Genomic DNA, 16,269 nt, shown 5'->3' with positions numbered 1-16,269 from the left:
AAGAATTAAAGACAAACCCTTCTAACTGGAGAGCTCCTTATCCTTAGAGAGGTTCTGAAATTTATAATCGCCTCTTGCTGCTCAGGATCAAGCTCCACAGTAGGTAACCTATGACCTATTTATGCTCATGTCATCCATCCGCTTTCAGTCTTTCTGTCCTCTTATCTGTACATCCACAGTCACACCATGTAGGATGTGTGGATCTGCTGATAAGAAATTTTTGCGGGAAAGAGGATCTGGGCAGATCAACAGTTCTGTTGCCAGAGCTGCTGGCAGCAACTCTAACATCTCATTTATTCCAGATTTATAAAGATCCACTGTGCTGATCTGAGGATAGAGTTGAGTGTTTGACTTCTGTGATAATAGACTATCTGGTTGAAACCTGTATTTGGTACTAAATATTAGGTTAAATAGATATTGATAAGATTATCCAGTGTGGGACAGAAAACAACCATGTTGTTAGCATTGAGATTTCCGTAGTTCCTGGGCTGCAGGTCTGGGCTTCCTTTAGTTTTACTTTGGGGTTTGTTTTGGTTTGGCTTGTTGGCTTTTTTATTTTTCCCCTTTATTTAATTTTAAATCATTGCATTTTACTGGAGTTATACATAACTAAAAACTAAGACTCTAGTGAGAAGGCTTGGATTCAGCAGTCTGTAACCAGCACTCAAAAAAAAAAAAGAATCCAATTGCATCATTCTTTTAAAAACTGATATTAGACAGAGTACTACTTGTGAAAACAGTTCTTTGTTAACTATGGGGGGGAAAGCACTAGGGGAGAAAAGCAAACAAACTGGAAAAACTCATATACAGTTTCCATTTCAAAGTTCTACAGTATCACTGATTGCCCTGCTATCTAGTTAAATAATAATTAAAAAAAGGCAGATGCTAACTGAGCTTCAAAAGGAAATAGGTTTTGCTAAATGATCTTTTGCTATTCTAATTATCACAGAAATCTTTTTTTTTACCTTTTGTTTGTGTGTGTGTCCCTGCATTCATGTACATGCACATTATTACTAAGAATACACAATACCACATGAATAAAAAAGAGATTTTGATAGGGCACACCATGGATAAAGCGATTAGAGCAACCTTATTGTCACATGCTGCGTCACTGAGGGTTAGGCAGCTCTGGGCAATTATAAGGGACTCGGCTCTGTCCGTGGCATTCAAAGTGCACATTCAAAAAAAATGAGGTGTCCATTATGCTTCTTTCTTGCCTAACCTAAGCATTTTCAAGACTAAAATGGTAGACACTTTTCTCTCTGAGTAAGGACTGTTACTCTGTTGCACAACCGCTAAAGAATCAGGTTCTGAAATTAATTTTGTCAAACAGCAAATGTAATTTCTCAAAAAAAAAAAAGACTTCTACTGGCAAAATGCATTTTACAATTTACTGCTGAACTGCTGCAAGAAGCAGCTCTTCACTGAGCAGCATGGCACAGGGCCAGAATGAGCTATTTTAAAAATCACTGTTGGGTATATACCAATTTGATACACAGGATTTAGGAACACAGTTGGGAATGACTGTGTGCCTGTGTGTATGTGTTCATGTCCTGCTAGATTTTCGCAGTCTCTAACTGTACACTCATCTTCAGTAAGTAGATTTGTTGTTAGACTGCTAAATTTGTTTTAAAGAGGAGAAATTTATCAGGGTGGATAATAGCACTTTTTACTTGTTTAATTTACTTTTTACTTTGTGTTGGAAATTAATTTTCTATGAGCAATTCAAAGGATAAAATGTCTCAGATGAAATCTTTGAAAACAGTTAAATCAAGAATGAAAATTTTATGAATGTACTAGAGAGATGACTGTGAGCTGTTGGTTAGCCTTATATGTCTTTTCCACGTCCAGATTCTCTTGTTCAATGAATAATGGGGGGCTTACAGTAATGGATCAGTACAACATGATTCAATATGCATATAGAGCATTAACATATTAAATTGGACTCCTCCATCCACCTGCTCCAAGTTCATACCTCTTCAGTATCAAAGTGGGGTTTTTTTAATGTAATTATAACAAATTATGAAATAAACACCAAGTTTTCAACTGATATGGCTCAAGAAATAATGTTTAGTCTAGGAGATTTTGCAACTAACTCTAAAGCTAAGTCTTTAAAGATAAAAACAAGGTTAAACCTAGATCAGTCTATGAGGTGGCCTGTGAAACCAGATGAACAAGATTGCTAAATGGGGTACATTTAGTTGGATGCAAATGTCTCAGTGACACAAGAAGCACCACCTAGGAAAAAATTCCTAGATCGCAAATTAGATTGTAAAGTACTACTAACAAATATTCCTTCATTTAGAGACACCAGACATGATTTCAGCTAGCATTTCAGGCATACTACAGGCTTGCTAAAACCACCTCACTTACCAAAATCGTAATTCATTAAATGATATGCACACCTGATGTCTAGTCTACAGACAGCTTTTATAGAAGTATACCTGTGTAGGCTGTGCCTCTGACAAACACACACACTGCTACAACCCTAATACGGATGCAATTCTAGTCATTTAAATGACATACCTACATAGCTTGTTTTCCCATACGCACACGAAGAAACTACTAATGAAAGCATGTATACATTAGTACAACCAGGGACACACTGTTGGAGTTGTAGCATCTTCAATTACAGCTAAATGACATCAGTTTTGGGTATTCAAATTATTGCTCACATGAGTAATCTCTAATCATGAGAAGAGTGTCTGTGAAATTAACTTGCCAGTGAAAGAGAGAAGGATTAAGTCTAGAATCAAATTAATTTAAAAAGCAGTTTTTCAGCTGTGAAGTTCTATTCCATAAGTACAGGTAAGTTTGCTACAGACGCTTTCCATCGACCTTGGGAGCAATACCTCTTGGGAGCACCTCAGGTTTTTTACCCAGCATAGAAACTTCCAACACACTGGAGGAAAAATGTAAGGTTTTTTTAATGTTTAATTCAATTTGCCATTCACCAACAAAATTAATTTTGAATGACAATTAATTACATATGCTTTGAAGGGTCTGAGGTAGACCTCTGTGAATATAGACAAAGTCCCAGTCACCTATATGTGTAACATATACACAAATTGTATATATGTATGTATATATATATAAACCCTGCATTTCTTCTTCAGAAGTGTATATTAAATCTCATGTTCTGTCAGTAAGATGTTGAAATGAAATAACACTTATTTTTTGTCACATTCATTTCAAATGACATTGTGAATGTCATACCCATTTAAAACAGTTCTGGTATTGCATTTATTTTTGTCTGTAGGAAAAGCACACAGGAAATCTCAACAGAAAGAAATATTTGTAACTCTGAACCTAGAAGCCTGTGGTTGATGATTCTATGACTGCAGTTTGACCATAGTTTGGTCCTCTGCAACCTGTGTGAAGGTTGAGGACTATGTATGAGCATCACCGAAGGCTCCCAGCAGTGCTAGGACTCGTTGTAGTAGCACTGTGTCCTTTCCCCACACGGGCAACCCTTTTCCGCATGATGTATCTTGGCTAACACATATGTACCAGCTCAGCAATCTATGAGCAACTTGTGTGGCTGTGTGGTGCAGGATACTGTCGAAAAAATCTCTTTAGTTTAATTTTCCCTATGGATTTTGATGAAGGAATGACAAAAGCTGCCAGCAGGACCTGAGGGTGACACTGCCACACACTGATTTCGGTTCTCAGAAGGTGCTGATGAGGATTTCCATTCCGAGCTCCGACCTTTCCCACTCTTAATGGGTCATGTAGTAGTTCTGTACAGTTTACACTATTTACTATGAGAGAAATGTCTAGCGTCAGTCTGCCTGGACCTTTGCTGAGCACAGAAGTGCATGACAGTGAACAGCTAATGAATCGGAGAGATGGAATTCCTAAGTCTTTTGCCTGTAATTCTCCCTCGAGATCCCTTACTTTATATAAATGTTGGTATTTTTTAAAAAAAAGATTGTGGAATAGTTTCAGATTAATTCAATCATAGCTAGCTTGTGTTCAGGAAGGAACTGATCTGATGTCTATATGATTTAACATTTTTAAGATAATTAGATTGTCCATGACAACTCGCCCACAAAAAAGAACTTTGACCAAAGAGCAGAACATCTGCTCCTTCATCCAAATACTTTCACTATGATATATTCAGAAATAAATGACCATAAAAGGAACTAAATGTCCTCTTCTGTATCCTGTGGCTCAAGATATGTCCCTACCTGGTCCAGGATTTGTAAAACCAGACTGCAGACCATTACAGTAATCTACAGATTATTGTCCAAACTACCTTTCAAAATTATTCTTTTTCTTCAAAATTGTTTTACCTGAGTCTTTAATCCATAACTATTACAGAAAATTACAATGATAATTTAACTTGTGAATAGGTAGGTGGTGATTAAGTGTTATGAAAGTGGCCTCCTGACTTGAAGGCCAAGCCAGAATATTATCTGTGACCTTTAATATTCTGCTTTGTAAGGGGCAGAACCTACAAAATACTGATGAGGGCCTCTTGGAAACAAGTCACCTCTCACCTGGGGCCAAAGTAGAATCATCACTTTGCAGGACCAGCATTGCACTAGCAATGATCTGATCCTGTATGTCAAAAACCTATTGAGTTTTGGCTTCAAGGACTGAAGGATCAGTTTCAATGACAGTGTACCTTTGAATGACCAACAATTCTCTGTGCCATATGGTTTTATAAATACATCCTTGTATTAAACTAGGCTAGAAAAGGTTTATTTTACAACAGATTAATAAATAAAGTAGCTATAACTTGAAGTAAAATATATAGGAGACTGTTTCTAGGTAGAGCTGATAGATAGCACAAGATTTATTTTTAGAAGGGATATTTTACAGACCTCTTTATGCATCATTAAGTTTTCAGGAATACTGAACAGAACATGATGGATTTGTTTTAAGTTGTTGCTAGTATTTAATTTTGATTCTGTTCAAAGGGCCATGTCAGAAGAAGGAATCGAAGAGGGCGAAAAAAACACCAACTATTAGATGGGTAAATCATCAATAAAAAAAAAGAAAAAAAAAGGAAGGTGTAAGAAGGTCCCAACACCTTTCACCAGTGGCTGAAAATACCAGATTAAATTGAACTATTTCTGGGACATATTTTTCGATGTGACTAGAATATAATTTGTTAAACAGAGAACAGTTTTTATTTCAAACATTTCTTTCCTGAGTATTATCTATGGATTAAGGTTTGGGTTTGTTTTATATAAATGAATAAAACATGCCTGGCAGGAAACATATTTTAATGATGATTTTTGTGGTTGTTTTCCTTTAAAAGAAGTCAGTTACTTGAAAGGTGTAGGTTACACATAGCTGTAGGGGAACTAAAGCTCATATCGTCAGTGTATGTTAAATTAGCCTTCTTTACAATAATAACTATATATTATTCTTTTCTTTTTTTTTTTATAAAAGACAACAAAAAATACAAATATTTGTTTCACTCAAAGAAAAGAAAAAGCAATTTTTATACCTCTGGGGCAAGTTCCAGCTCTTTTTGGTTTCTTGAGGAAATAAATAAAAAGTATTGGCAGAAAGACTCCTAAAAAGACTGCCCAAGAGGGAGGGAAGGAAACACCTAAAAACATCATATTACCAAGCGCTGAGGTAATCAACTACAATCTGGGAAATGTCAAACAATGGTATTCACCCACACAAAGATATTGCTGATCAAGTCCTCAACTGCCATTTACAATCACTAACTAAAACATGGAATATAGCTGTGGATATAAACAGGACACAAATTAGTATTGGGAAGCTGGGTTTAATAATCCCCTAAAAGAGACCATCTGTTTATAAAGACCCCCTTTTCCTTGATCTCTGACATGTATTCCTAATATAGACACAGCTGGATTTTTTTTTATATATATTTTTTAAACACCCTGCTACTATAAAGTCTACTTACAGTATATCTGGTCTGAGTGTTTGTCTCAAGTTTCAGTTATTATGTAAGCACTCAGGGGCAATAAAATTTCACATAGAGCCAGCCTGCTTTGGAGTAAGTATTAAACCGTCAGATGAATATAAATGCAATTCCTTTATTATTGATGTTCAATACCACTGCATACTCTTTATTTTTCTTATTTTTGCAAATGGTCATCATATTATCACTGGAATAGCTGAAATAGATTTAGAGTTCTTTTCAAGTTCTGGATTCATATTTGAAGCTGGAGTTTTGTTTTCTTGGTTTTCTGTTTAAAACACCAAGGAATCGCATTGTCTGTAATGGATACGGCACTGGTAACCTGACTAGGTGATTTGCAGGTATAAAAGACCAAAACAATTTATAGCCTGTGTTTCCAATCCACTATGGTGAAGAGAAAGGGAAAAAAACACCACTGACTATACCCTTCTCACAGATAGAGGTCACTAATGGACTGGATTTGAATCCGTCTGGTAAAAGCCTGAAAGTTACATGAAAGTAATCTAGTGAAAAATGAACTCATTCTGAGATTAAAGAGGTAGCAGAAATTATTAAGAAATAAAGCTCTCACCTTCCTGGAAACAATATTATCTTAAGTGTGCCTTCTTTCTAGTCTGTTAAATAGAAAGTGTAGTACAGGAAAAGCCTGATAGTGGTGCTTGTTTGAACTCCTTTTTATTTTCTTGTCTTGGTAAAACTATGTATCTCCTTCTTTTCTGCAGGAAGGGTAAAGAAGTCAGCCCTAATAACATCCTACATTTTAGATACTGCTATTTTAAGCAGTTAAAGGCAAGCACATTCTTGGTTCTTAAAGGAAACCATAGCCTATGTAATGCAGATTCCAACTGGGAGGGTGTAGGGTTGCGCAAAGGAGGTATGTCTACATCCTAAATCAAACTATCCAGCAGGCCAGGATATAAATGTGACTTGTAACAGTGGCTCAAATTAGATCCAGACTCTCAAAGCCAAACACAGATAACATCACCTTATGCAAAATACAGGGTGTATTTGAGGAGCCGCTCTTAAGAACACTGGGCGCATTCCAGCACCACTTCTTCTTGCTACAGCCTTGGACTTTGGAAAACACTGATGACTCTTCTAGTTACAGGTAGTTTTACAGACACTGTATTTACACAGTGCTCTGACTTCCTTCACCTACAGTACTCCAGGCCTACACTCTCCTACTTTTAACTGCCTCGCTACCACATCAGGATAGAGAACCACCATTTAAATAGCAAACCTCCTACAACTAGTAATGGTGTTTGAAATCTCTCACATAATTTTCAGGAACAAGGTCAACATTAACACTTTAACATCACTTTTATCACTTAGAAATGGTGACTCTTAAATAACATCTGCTGTATTTTGCATTTTTGATTATGCAAGGATAATGTCTCGGTGCTAACATTACACTGACTCTTTAAAGGAAGAAAGGAAAGAAAGTTGGATTGAGGTATAGGTACAGTACCTTTTAAGTGTTTTGAAAAAGTGCCAGGATGGATTTTTCTCCTTCCAAAAATACATGTATCTGAAACCAATTAATGAATTTCCTCTGAAACTACAAATATATAAAGGTGCTCTTGGAGAAAGACCATGTCAGTGAATGAAGCAAGGAATTAAGTCCATGGGAGTTTGTGGGTTATTTTTTTGTTGTTGTTTGGTTGGTTGGGTCTTTTAAACACAAGGAGTGATCAGTCTCAACCTCTAAACTGGTTTAATTTCCCTGCAAGCACTGTAAAGTTTGATGCAGTAAATAAACCGCTCTTTAACATACACCCTGTCTTTCTGTGCGTGCGCGCGTCTGTGTCTGTACGTCTGTGTGTGAGAGAGGTCTGACTTGCTTTAGTATCTTTTCCTGCTCCTCATGCAAGGAACCTCTCCCTTGCTATTTAGCTGAGCTCTGCATTGCAAAATGCAGCATCTGAAGAAATCTAATCAGTACCTTCCACACAGAGTACAGGAATTTACACGGATTTGTGCCTTGGATTTATTAGCTTATTGTAAGCCTTAAAACAGATTTCCTCCATTAAAATTAATTAAAAGCTCCTGTGACTGATTCCCGCTCTGAAAAGAAGGTGGAAAGTCTTACTCTGCTGCTGATTTCTTTATCTTTTATGGGGTTTTATCTCATACTCTAGAGAGGTCTTTTCAGCTGTTTGAGGTTTGAGTTCTTCTGCAATCTATTATTTTTTGTTCACTCACCCACCCCCACCCCCCGCAGTATTTGTTATTATTTTGCCAGAGATCACCGCCTAACTCATCAGGTCTATGAGGGGCTTCTTTGTGTTCCGAAATCCTCACCCAATTCTCTTAACCTCGCCCCCACCCACTCGCCACCAGCCCCGCTCCGGAGGCTGCCGATGGGGATCTGATGGATCCTCCTGCTGGCCGCAGCTCCCTGCTCTCCCTCCCCGTAGGTCTCTCAACACTCGCCAGCGCCGAGCTAAGCCGACAGCCTCTTCGGAGCAAGGCTCACCTTTAAAGGTCCCGTTTCTCAAAACTGCCTCCCCGATAATACTAGTGGTGGTGCCGGTTCCCCGCGGCAGGGCAGCTCTCGGCTCTCCCTCCCCCGCCCGGCGCCGTGCGGGGGCCGCGGGCGGGGGGCAGGTTCGGCACCCTCCGGCTCGGCGCTGAAATGCACCGGGGCTCCGGGACCCCGCTGCAGCGGCGAGCTCCGAGTCCCATTCCTAACCCACACCCCGGCGTAAAATAAACCGGGGACCCTCCCAACACTTGCCGCCGGCCATTCACAAATTCGTGCGTGTGTGTGCCCGGCGCCGCACACTCGCAGACACGGGGCTTTAATGAGGCGGAGGCGATATTGCCGAGCCACAACCTGATCCCGGCTCCTTAACTTTGCTTTCGCGGAGAAGGCAAAGGGCGCCGCGGCTTTAAATCGCCCGGGGCTAGAATTACCAGGAAAGAAAAGAGAGAAATGAAATCCCAACTGTACCTGGCGGTGTCTGAGAATCCCTCGCCGGCACCGATCGTAATCCCCCTCCGCGCCTCTGGCCCCCCACACCAAAACTTTTCCGCCGCCGCTCCTGGGTGGTGGCCGCCGCCCTCCGCCGCGCCGCGCAGCGCGGCCGCCCAGCGCCGCTCCCTGCCGGCCCCGCGGGCCCGCTCCCCGCCGGCCGCCGCTGCTCCGGAGCGACCCCCGCGCCTCCCGCGCCTTCCTCCGCCCTTACGAGGCAGCGGCATCGTCCTCCCCCCTTCTCCGCCACCTCCTCCTCCGGCGCGCAGCCCGCGGCTCTGGCATCCCCAACGCACTTTCTCTCCTCGACGCGCTCGCTCTTCCCCCCGCCGTTCCTCCTTCTCCGGTAAAAAATAAACGAGAAGGGACTGCGGGTACGCCTGCTCTCGGGGCTGCTGGCTTTCTTTTTTGTCTCTTTCTGTCCTCTGGAAATGATGAAAGGATCACATGAGAAGCAGTCACGGAGACCCAGGACCCATGGAAGTCGGAGAAGGCATCGGACACATATATGTGAGTGTATGTGTGAGTGTGTGTCTGGCTCTCTCCAAGTCCTGCGCCTGCCTTCAGCCGGGATTGCAGACTGATTTTAGCAGTAATGATGCCTCAGATCTGACTATTCCCTGCTAATGTAAGTCGTGCCTTTTTTTCCTCCCTGCCTGACACCCCAGGGAGATGTTTACAGTAATGAATTCAGTTGATAGCCATCTCTCTCTCTCCTGGAGTCCCTCCCACATTTCTAGTTTAAAGAATGCTTGGAAGGCAGGGCTGCAACCTAAAGCTTTCCAAGAGGCAAAGTCAGGCTAGGTTTTCTCTTTTTCTTTTTTTCTCTCTCTTTTTTTTTTTTTTTTTTTCTCCCGCTTTTAACTCATTGCTTGCTGAGAGCAGTTTATCCAGTTCCGTCTCTTTGGGCTCGCCCTCCCTCCCCGCTCCCAAGGGGAACCAAGCGGGCGGCGCTGCCCGGGGGGGTGCGTGGGCTGCGCGGCCCCCGGCCCCCCGCCCCGCCTCACCGCGGAGCCAGTCGGGCCGGGGCTGCGGGGAAGGAAGGTGCGGGTATCGCCGCCCTTGGCGGCTGGGCTGCCTCAGCCCCGCTGCTCTGGGGACTCTCGGGGTGTATCGGAAGGGAAGCCGGGGAGTGAGCTGAAATACTCCCCGCGCGGCGGTCCTAGCTGGGAGATGCCCTCGGTAGCAGTAATTACAGCCGTGCTCTCCACCAACATGGCGATATTTCATGTGCAGCCACCGACAAGCCCGCCTCCCCCATCCCTCTCTTTCCCTCTCCTTCCCCCCCGCCCCACCCCCCCGCGAACTTTTAGGTAGGTAATAGCAGTACGCAATAAATATAACACAGGATAAAAGAAAGTCCAACCCTCAGGGAAGAGACGGACCTCCTTTAGTATTCCGTCTGATTTCCACCATCAGTCAGAAAGACTTCAAAACCGCTGGAGAAACCGCCTTTTGCCCTAAAGCGCTAACACCCGCCCCCCCCCCGCCCCCCCTCCGCCAATGCCTCCTGTGCACATTCAGTGCGTGTTCATGTGTGGGTGTGTGTATACATCCCGGGCTGTCTGCGCTTGTTTCGGGGTAACCCTTCCCCCGCCTCCCAGTTCCCTCGTAAGCTACTGCCTTGTCCTGACAAGTCCGCTTAAAGGCAAGACTATTTAATACCGAGAAGTGCTTGAGCGATAGGACAGAGCCATCAAGGTAGGACGTGGGGTGTGCGGAGAGAATTTGCCCCAAACTCCTCCATTAGTAAAGCAAATGCACAATACGGCTTTTGCTGCGAGTTACTTTAAGAGAGGGGCTGAGGAGGGATGGAGGAGAGAAGAGGAAAGCTGATCAATGCCATGTGGCGTGGAAACAGAAAAGGCCACTGAAATGCCTCAGGGCTTGCTTCCCCCTCGCCCCTGGCTGCTCACTAGCTTGTAGTTTCTGCTCAGTCGTACCTCAAAAGCTGAATCACTCGCCATTGTCTCCACACCTCCTTCGCCCTCCGCTTGGGGGGGTGGGGGGGCTAAATTATTCACGACTTCAAAGGCTTAATAAGCCGTACCGAGGAGCCCGTCGCGGAGCCCCGGCGAGGTCAGCCCCGCCGCGGTGTGCTCGGTGGGGCTCCTGCCCCCCCGCGCCCGCCCTGCCCTCCCCCCCTTGCCCTGCAAGGGGGCTTAGGAGACGCCCCGCGCCTGGATAGTCCCGAGCCGCGCCGCGCTGCCTGGCCGCCCTCTCGGAGAAGAGGTTGTGCCCTCACCCACGCGGATGCGCGGGGTGATGTGGGGCGCGGAGGGGTGAGGGCAGGTAGCCCGGCATTTCTTAGGAGACTCGGCGAGGGGAAAGAAGTTGAGGGAGAGACCCCGCTCCCCTCCCGGCACCGCTGCCTCGGGGGCCGGGGTCTGCTCTAGGGCCCCGGGCTGGAGGGGAGGGACCCCGGGGCCCTCCGCGGGGCCCAGCCCGCCGGGAAGGAGCGGGTCTGGCACGGGTCAGGCCTGCGGGGAGAGCCTGTGTCCCCGGCCCGGAGAAGGGGCCGCTCTGAAGTCGAGTCTCTGCCTGCAGCTCACAGCTGGTCTCGAGGATTGAAAGGATCAGGGGCCCCGTAGAGTCCAAAGGCGTATGAAGAACCTTTTCCAAAGGCTGTTCTGGGTCTTTTTTGACTTTTTAACACCTGTCTTTTTTTCTCCTCTCTTTTTTTTTTTTTTTAAAGGCTCTGCATACTTTTCAGAGCACTTATTTGAGCATGATTTATATCTCTTGCCCAAAGCTGATGGGCAACCGGTGCATTTTCTCGTGAAAAAAAAAAAAATCCCCAATTCTTATCATCCTCTGTCCACCCGTCCCTTCTTTCTCCACGTCCCCAATATTAGCAACCTGTCGACAACGCATAAGGCAAAGCAGACCTTTGTCGAGCATGAGCATTTCTGCCCCCTATGCCCCCAGTCACGGAGAAAAGTGAGAATGCTAAAAACTTCTGCAAGGCTGCAGGCTGCTGCCCGGCCCCACGGGCTCAGGGAGGTTAGGCAGCATTATGGCTGTCCCCCTCCCTGCCTCTCGCCCCTCAGCCAGCCCACACTGCAAATCAGGGACAGATACTCAGGACACGGTTTGGTCAAATCAACATCGTGTCAATCCAGAAAGCGACTTAACTAGCCGTTACCTGCTCCTCGGGAGATGGGTCCTCCTCGGTAGGTCACCCAAAGCCCACAGGGTCCGGCAGGTTGAAAGGGGAGAAGGAGGCAGAACAGCTGGGCTCCGGCATGGTATTATTTTAAGGATGACCACCAAGGTCTCTGTTTTCCATAGCTGCCAATGGTCACCATCACCCAAGGTTTCTCTCAAGGAAAGGAGGAAGGAAATTTTCTTTCCAAGCTGCTGTCCGGCCGGTCATTTGACCCTGACACGCACCGATGACACTGAAGAACACCCTGCTAAAGCGGTTAAACGCCTCGTAATTTCCTCTCTTCTCTTTCCCCCGGCGGCTCCGGCGCAACGCCCCGGAGCGATCTTATCGCCGTGTGATCGTTATTCACCGGTGACAACCAGAGCGCGATGCAGAGCTCCTAAGTGAGGGTGACAGATTTCAAACACGGGGCTGCAGAGTACTCAGCCTCAGACATATTCTTCCTCAAACTTTGCCTAGCAAGCAAGTCAGCGGCTTAACCCTTTGCAGCCCTTTCTCTCGCCCGGGCACCGAGACCTCAGCCCATGGGGGAGCGCTTACTCGAGAGGAACCGCACCGCACACGGCTGCTTGCCTGGGGACTTTTTATTACGTGCCATTTTCTATTCTTGGTTATTTTCAGTTGAAACAAATCAGAACCGCCAACTCTGGGGAGCAGTTGGAGGGCTGAATACTTCTCTCCTGTGGTTAGGGGCTGGAAAAATCCTCTCGGCAAGGCAGATCTCTCAGGGACTCACCTGTGGTCCCTACTTTGTCGCCGAGTCTGGTATGCAAACTGTCATACGCATCGCATGAATCCCTCTCACACATGCATATACAGAGCTTCTGCACTTCCCTCAGCGTGCTGTGGCTGAAAGTACAGATCCGAAAGTGCTATTTCACTCAGACCTCCGGATTCAACTCGTTTACAGGTTCTTAATAACAGCAGAGAAAGGAGCAAGTGAGAAAGAAACGTTTTTCCATTAAAAAAAAAAAAAAAAAAGCCTTTTTCACATATGCACTTTGTAGTCAAAGGAAATATTTACCACCATCAAACTCCAGCATGGCAGAACGTGTTTCCTCCGAAGCAGAAGAGAACCATAAAATGAGAGAAAAAGCATGTGTAATTCAAAGATGAAATGAAGTGCATGAAAGCTTTCCAAACTGAGTGCCACCAGCTCGGAGCCTGATGTTAAGAGAACAGTGTAGGACCGTAACACGAAGATGCAGAGAGGGAAACAAGGAAATTAGCAAACTCCATTTGCTTTCTAATATTAATTTATATACTTTTTCAGTAAATTATGATTTTTCTGTCACCCTTCTTTACCCCCGCCCCCCCGAAGAAAAAGGGGGACCTCTAACTGCAGCTGAACGACACTGAAAGCCTGGACGTGGGCTGCACTGCTGAGAGCTGCTGCCAGAGCCCCAGCGGCCACGCAGTGGGAAGGACACGGCGGCAGGTCGGTGCGCGTGAAAGGGAGTCTGAGCTCTCTTCGTTAAATGTGTAAGATAAGGCTGGACACCGAAGAAGAAACTGACAATAAGCAAGCGGGCAGAAAAAAAATATTATTCTTCCGCCCACATTTCTAAGTTTCGAATTTAAGCACAACAGGCAAATAAACCTCCCTTGAAGAACACGCCAGCCCCTCCGCAAAAAGAAATAGCAGCCCCTTCGGACACAGCATATATCCTCGCCCTATTTATAGCAGCGGGTGACATAAGTGGAGAGCGTGATTAGACCTGGCCGGCTGAGGTTCCCAGGCGGGAGGCCAGCTGCCGCAGGTGCGCAGCGGGAGCTCCGCGGGCGCGGGCGCGGGCGCGGGCGCGGGCGCGGGCGCGGGCGCGGGCGCGGAGCGGGCCCGGCGCGGCGCCGCCTGCGCGTCCCGCGGCGCGGCCAAGGTGGCAGCAGAGCACAGCGCTGGGATGCTCGGAGCCGCGGCGGGGGAAGCGTCCCCCGTCTTCTCCCTCCAACGCACCCTGTTTAAAGGGGTAACCCTCCCTCACCGCCTTTTAATCTTGGCTATAGTCTGATTACTTGGACTTTAAACAGGCCGTGTCCCCCCCCTCCCAGTTGTGTGAAGCATGCATTTATTTATTACCAAACTGCTTGGTATGGCTGAAAGGCTGTAAACCGAAAGGACAATATAGAAATATGTTCTCTTTAAATTATCTGTGATCATGCAAGATGGCTAGCCTGGAGTGATGGTCCACTGATCCATAATACAACCTCACTTATTTTAAAGAGAATATGAAATGGAGTAACATTAAGAAAGATTATAAAAATGAAAGTGTCTTTTTCATAAATGTCTTTTTTTTTTCCAGCTATGTTGTTAGAATGATTTCTACAGCTTGCAAGAATGAGGGTGAAAGGAGCTGGAAGCAGTTCTGTAACTGAGAGGCTGGTCTAAAACATACTGAATAATCTAATTTTTTTCCAATTACGTCAAATTTTGGATCAGGCCTTAAATTCATGAAGCCGTCAGAAGACAAAATCACAAAGTGAATTCTTCATCAAGTTTTGGCAAAATCAGTTTCTTTTTGTTTTTAAGAAACACCACTATTTTAAGGAAGGGAAGGGAAGGGGAAGGAAAGGGGAAGGGAAGAGAAGGGGAAGGAAAGGGGAATGGAAAAGAAGGGGAAGAGGAAAGAAAGGGGAAGGGGAAGGAAAGGGGAAGGGAAGGGAAGGGGAGGAGGAAAGAAAGGGGAAGGAAAGGGGAAGGGAAGGGGAAGAGGAAAGAACGGGGAAGGGCAAGGAAAGAGGAAGGGAAGAGAAGGGGAAGAGGAAGGAAAGGGGAAGGGAAGGGGAAGGGGAAGGAAAGAGGAAGGGAAGGGGAAGGAAAGGGGAAGGGAAGAAAGCATTATTGTTATGTTAAATTTGATATTGTTCTATCAAATTCTAGACAAGATGAAAGTATGAGTGTGTTCTCCACTTTAATGAAACATATGAAGCACTTTAACTAGAACTACATTAGACTGGGAAACATCCACACCCAACGTATTTCCTCTGTGCTCTCACTTCTATGGTGAGCTTAAAATGAAAATACCACACTGGTACTGAAACAGGCTTTGGCAGAGTTTGTGATATGACTCAAATGGTAAATTTCTACCATTTTGGATAGTACAGATTTGATTTAATTTCCAAATAAAATTAATAAAAAAACTTTAGTATTCCATTAGACTGTCCTTTTTTTGTTGTGTTTCTCATCAGCTCTTTCTTCCCTCCCCCTTTCACTTCAGCCCACTGCTACCTTCTTTTTTTTACTTGTATATGTTGTTGGGTGTCAGATTGTAATAGTATGCACCATGCCTTGGGTTGCTGCACTTCATAGCCCTGACCTAGTAGAGGCTCTCCCTTCTTTCCTCCAAGGGATTTCTGCATTTAGCTCTTGACAGTATCATGATAAACTATTTCTCTGGATTGCCTTTGGCCATCTTTCACTGCCTTGTCCCAGGAGACACAGGAATCTGGAAGTCTTATAGATCTTCTTTTTTTTTTTTTTGTCTTTAACACTGAGGAGGATGTTCCAAGGTTTTTTTGTTTGCAGCCTCTTTGTCAAGTTGATTTCCAATAAAACCAGGAAATAAGCTGTTCAAAATATGTTGAAAATATTTTTTCCCACTCTGAATACTTTAGAGACTCATGTCAAATTTTCTTCAAATCAAAATAGATCCACCCAGATGCCATCTGATAGACATGTTGGAAATAGATAAATAGGTAAGACAGAAAGACTGGTCGGTAACATTTTATTATATTTAAAACAATAAAATTATATTTTTTTGATCGCACTTTGTGACCAAAGTAAACTATGAAAAATTGCGTCACATAATGTGCAATCTCATTTCAAGCAAAAAGTCTTCAGGGAAGACAAAATTCTATGTGTTAGTTGTTGGTTGCTCGTCTTAATTTTCATGCTGGAAACAGTTGCACAAATATAGACTAATCTAGCCAACAAATAATTGCATCTGATGAAATTCAGGTAATTGAAATGGTTAAATCATAATGGACATAGGAATCTGGCAGTATTAAATTTTATTATGCATTGGTTCTTTGGTTTGTTTTTTTTTTCATATATGAAAAATAGAATGATGAGAAAAGCAACAGGCTGAAATCAACACACAAAAGAAAAAAAAAGTTAATTTACTATTCACCTATCTACTTACGATGGTGGGAGTGTAATGCATAAATAGAACCTCTTGAATAACGTACAAATGGCCCATGTAAGTAGTTTCTTTAACA

The 16,269-nt window shown here is 44.2% G+C and overlaps 1 protein-coding gene across 3 annotated transcripts in view; it reads right to left on the bottom strand.

Annotated features, from left to right (window-relative positions):
* FLRT2 (fibronectin leucine rich transmembrane protein 2) overlaps positions 1-12,204 on the bottom strand; it is a 65,141-nt gene extending 52,937 nt beyond the window's left edge. Inside the window, exon 1 of one of the 3 annotated variants that reach the window (XM_064460520.1) lies at positions 12,031-12,204. The gene's annotated coding sequence lies outside the window, so the exon portion shown is untranslated. Of the gene's footprint in view, positions 1-8,864; positions 8,953-9,181; positions 9,267-12,030 lie in introns of those variants that run through there. The other 2 variants (XM_064460521.1, XM_064460519.1) reach the window with 2 other exon arrangements.
* Between the last annotated feature and the right edge of the window lie 4,065 nt (positions 12,205-16,269).

The sequence above is a fragment of the Phalacrocorax carbo genome, chromosome 9, assembly GCF_963921805.1.
Source record: "Phalacrocorax carbo chromosome 9, bPhaCar2.1, whole genome shotgun sequence".
NCBI lineage: Eukaryota > Metazoa > Chordata > Aves > Suliformes > Phalacrocoracidae > Phalacrocorax > Phalacrocorax carbo.
The sequence above is the reverse complement of the archived record's forward strand: the minus strand, read 5'-3'. Positions and strand labels throughout refer to the sequence as shown.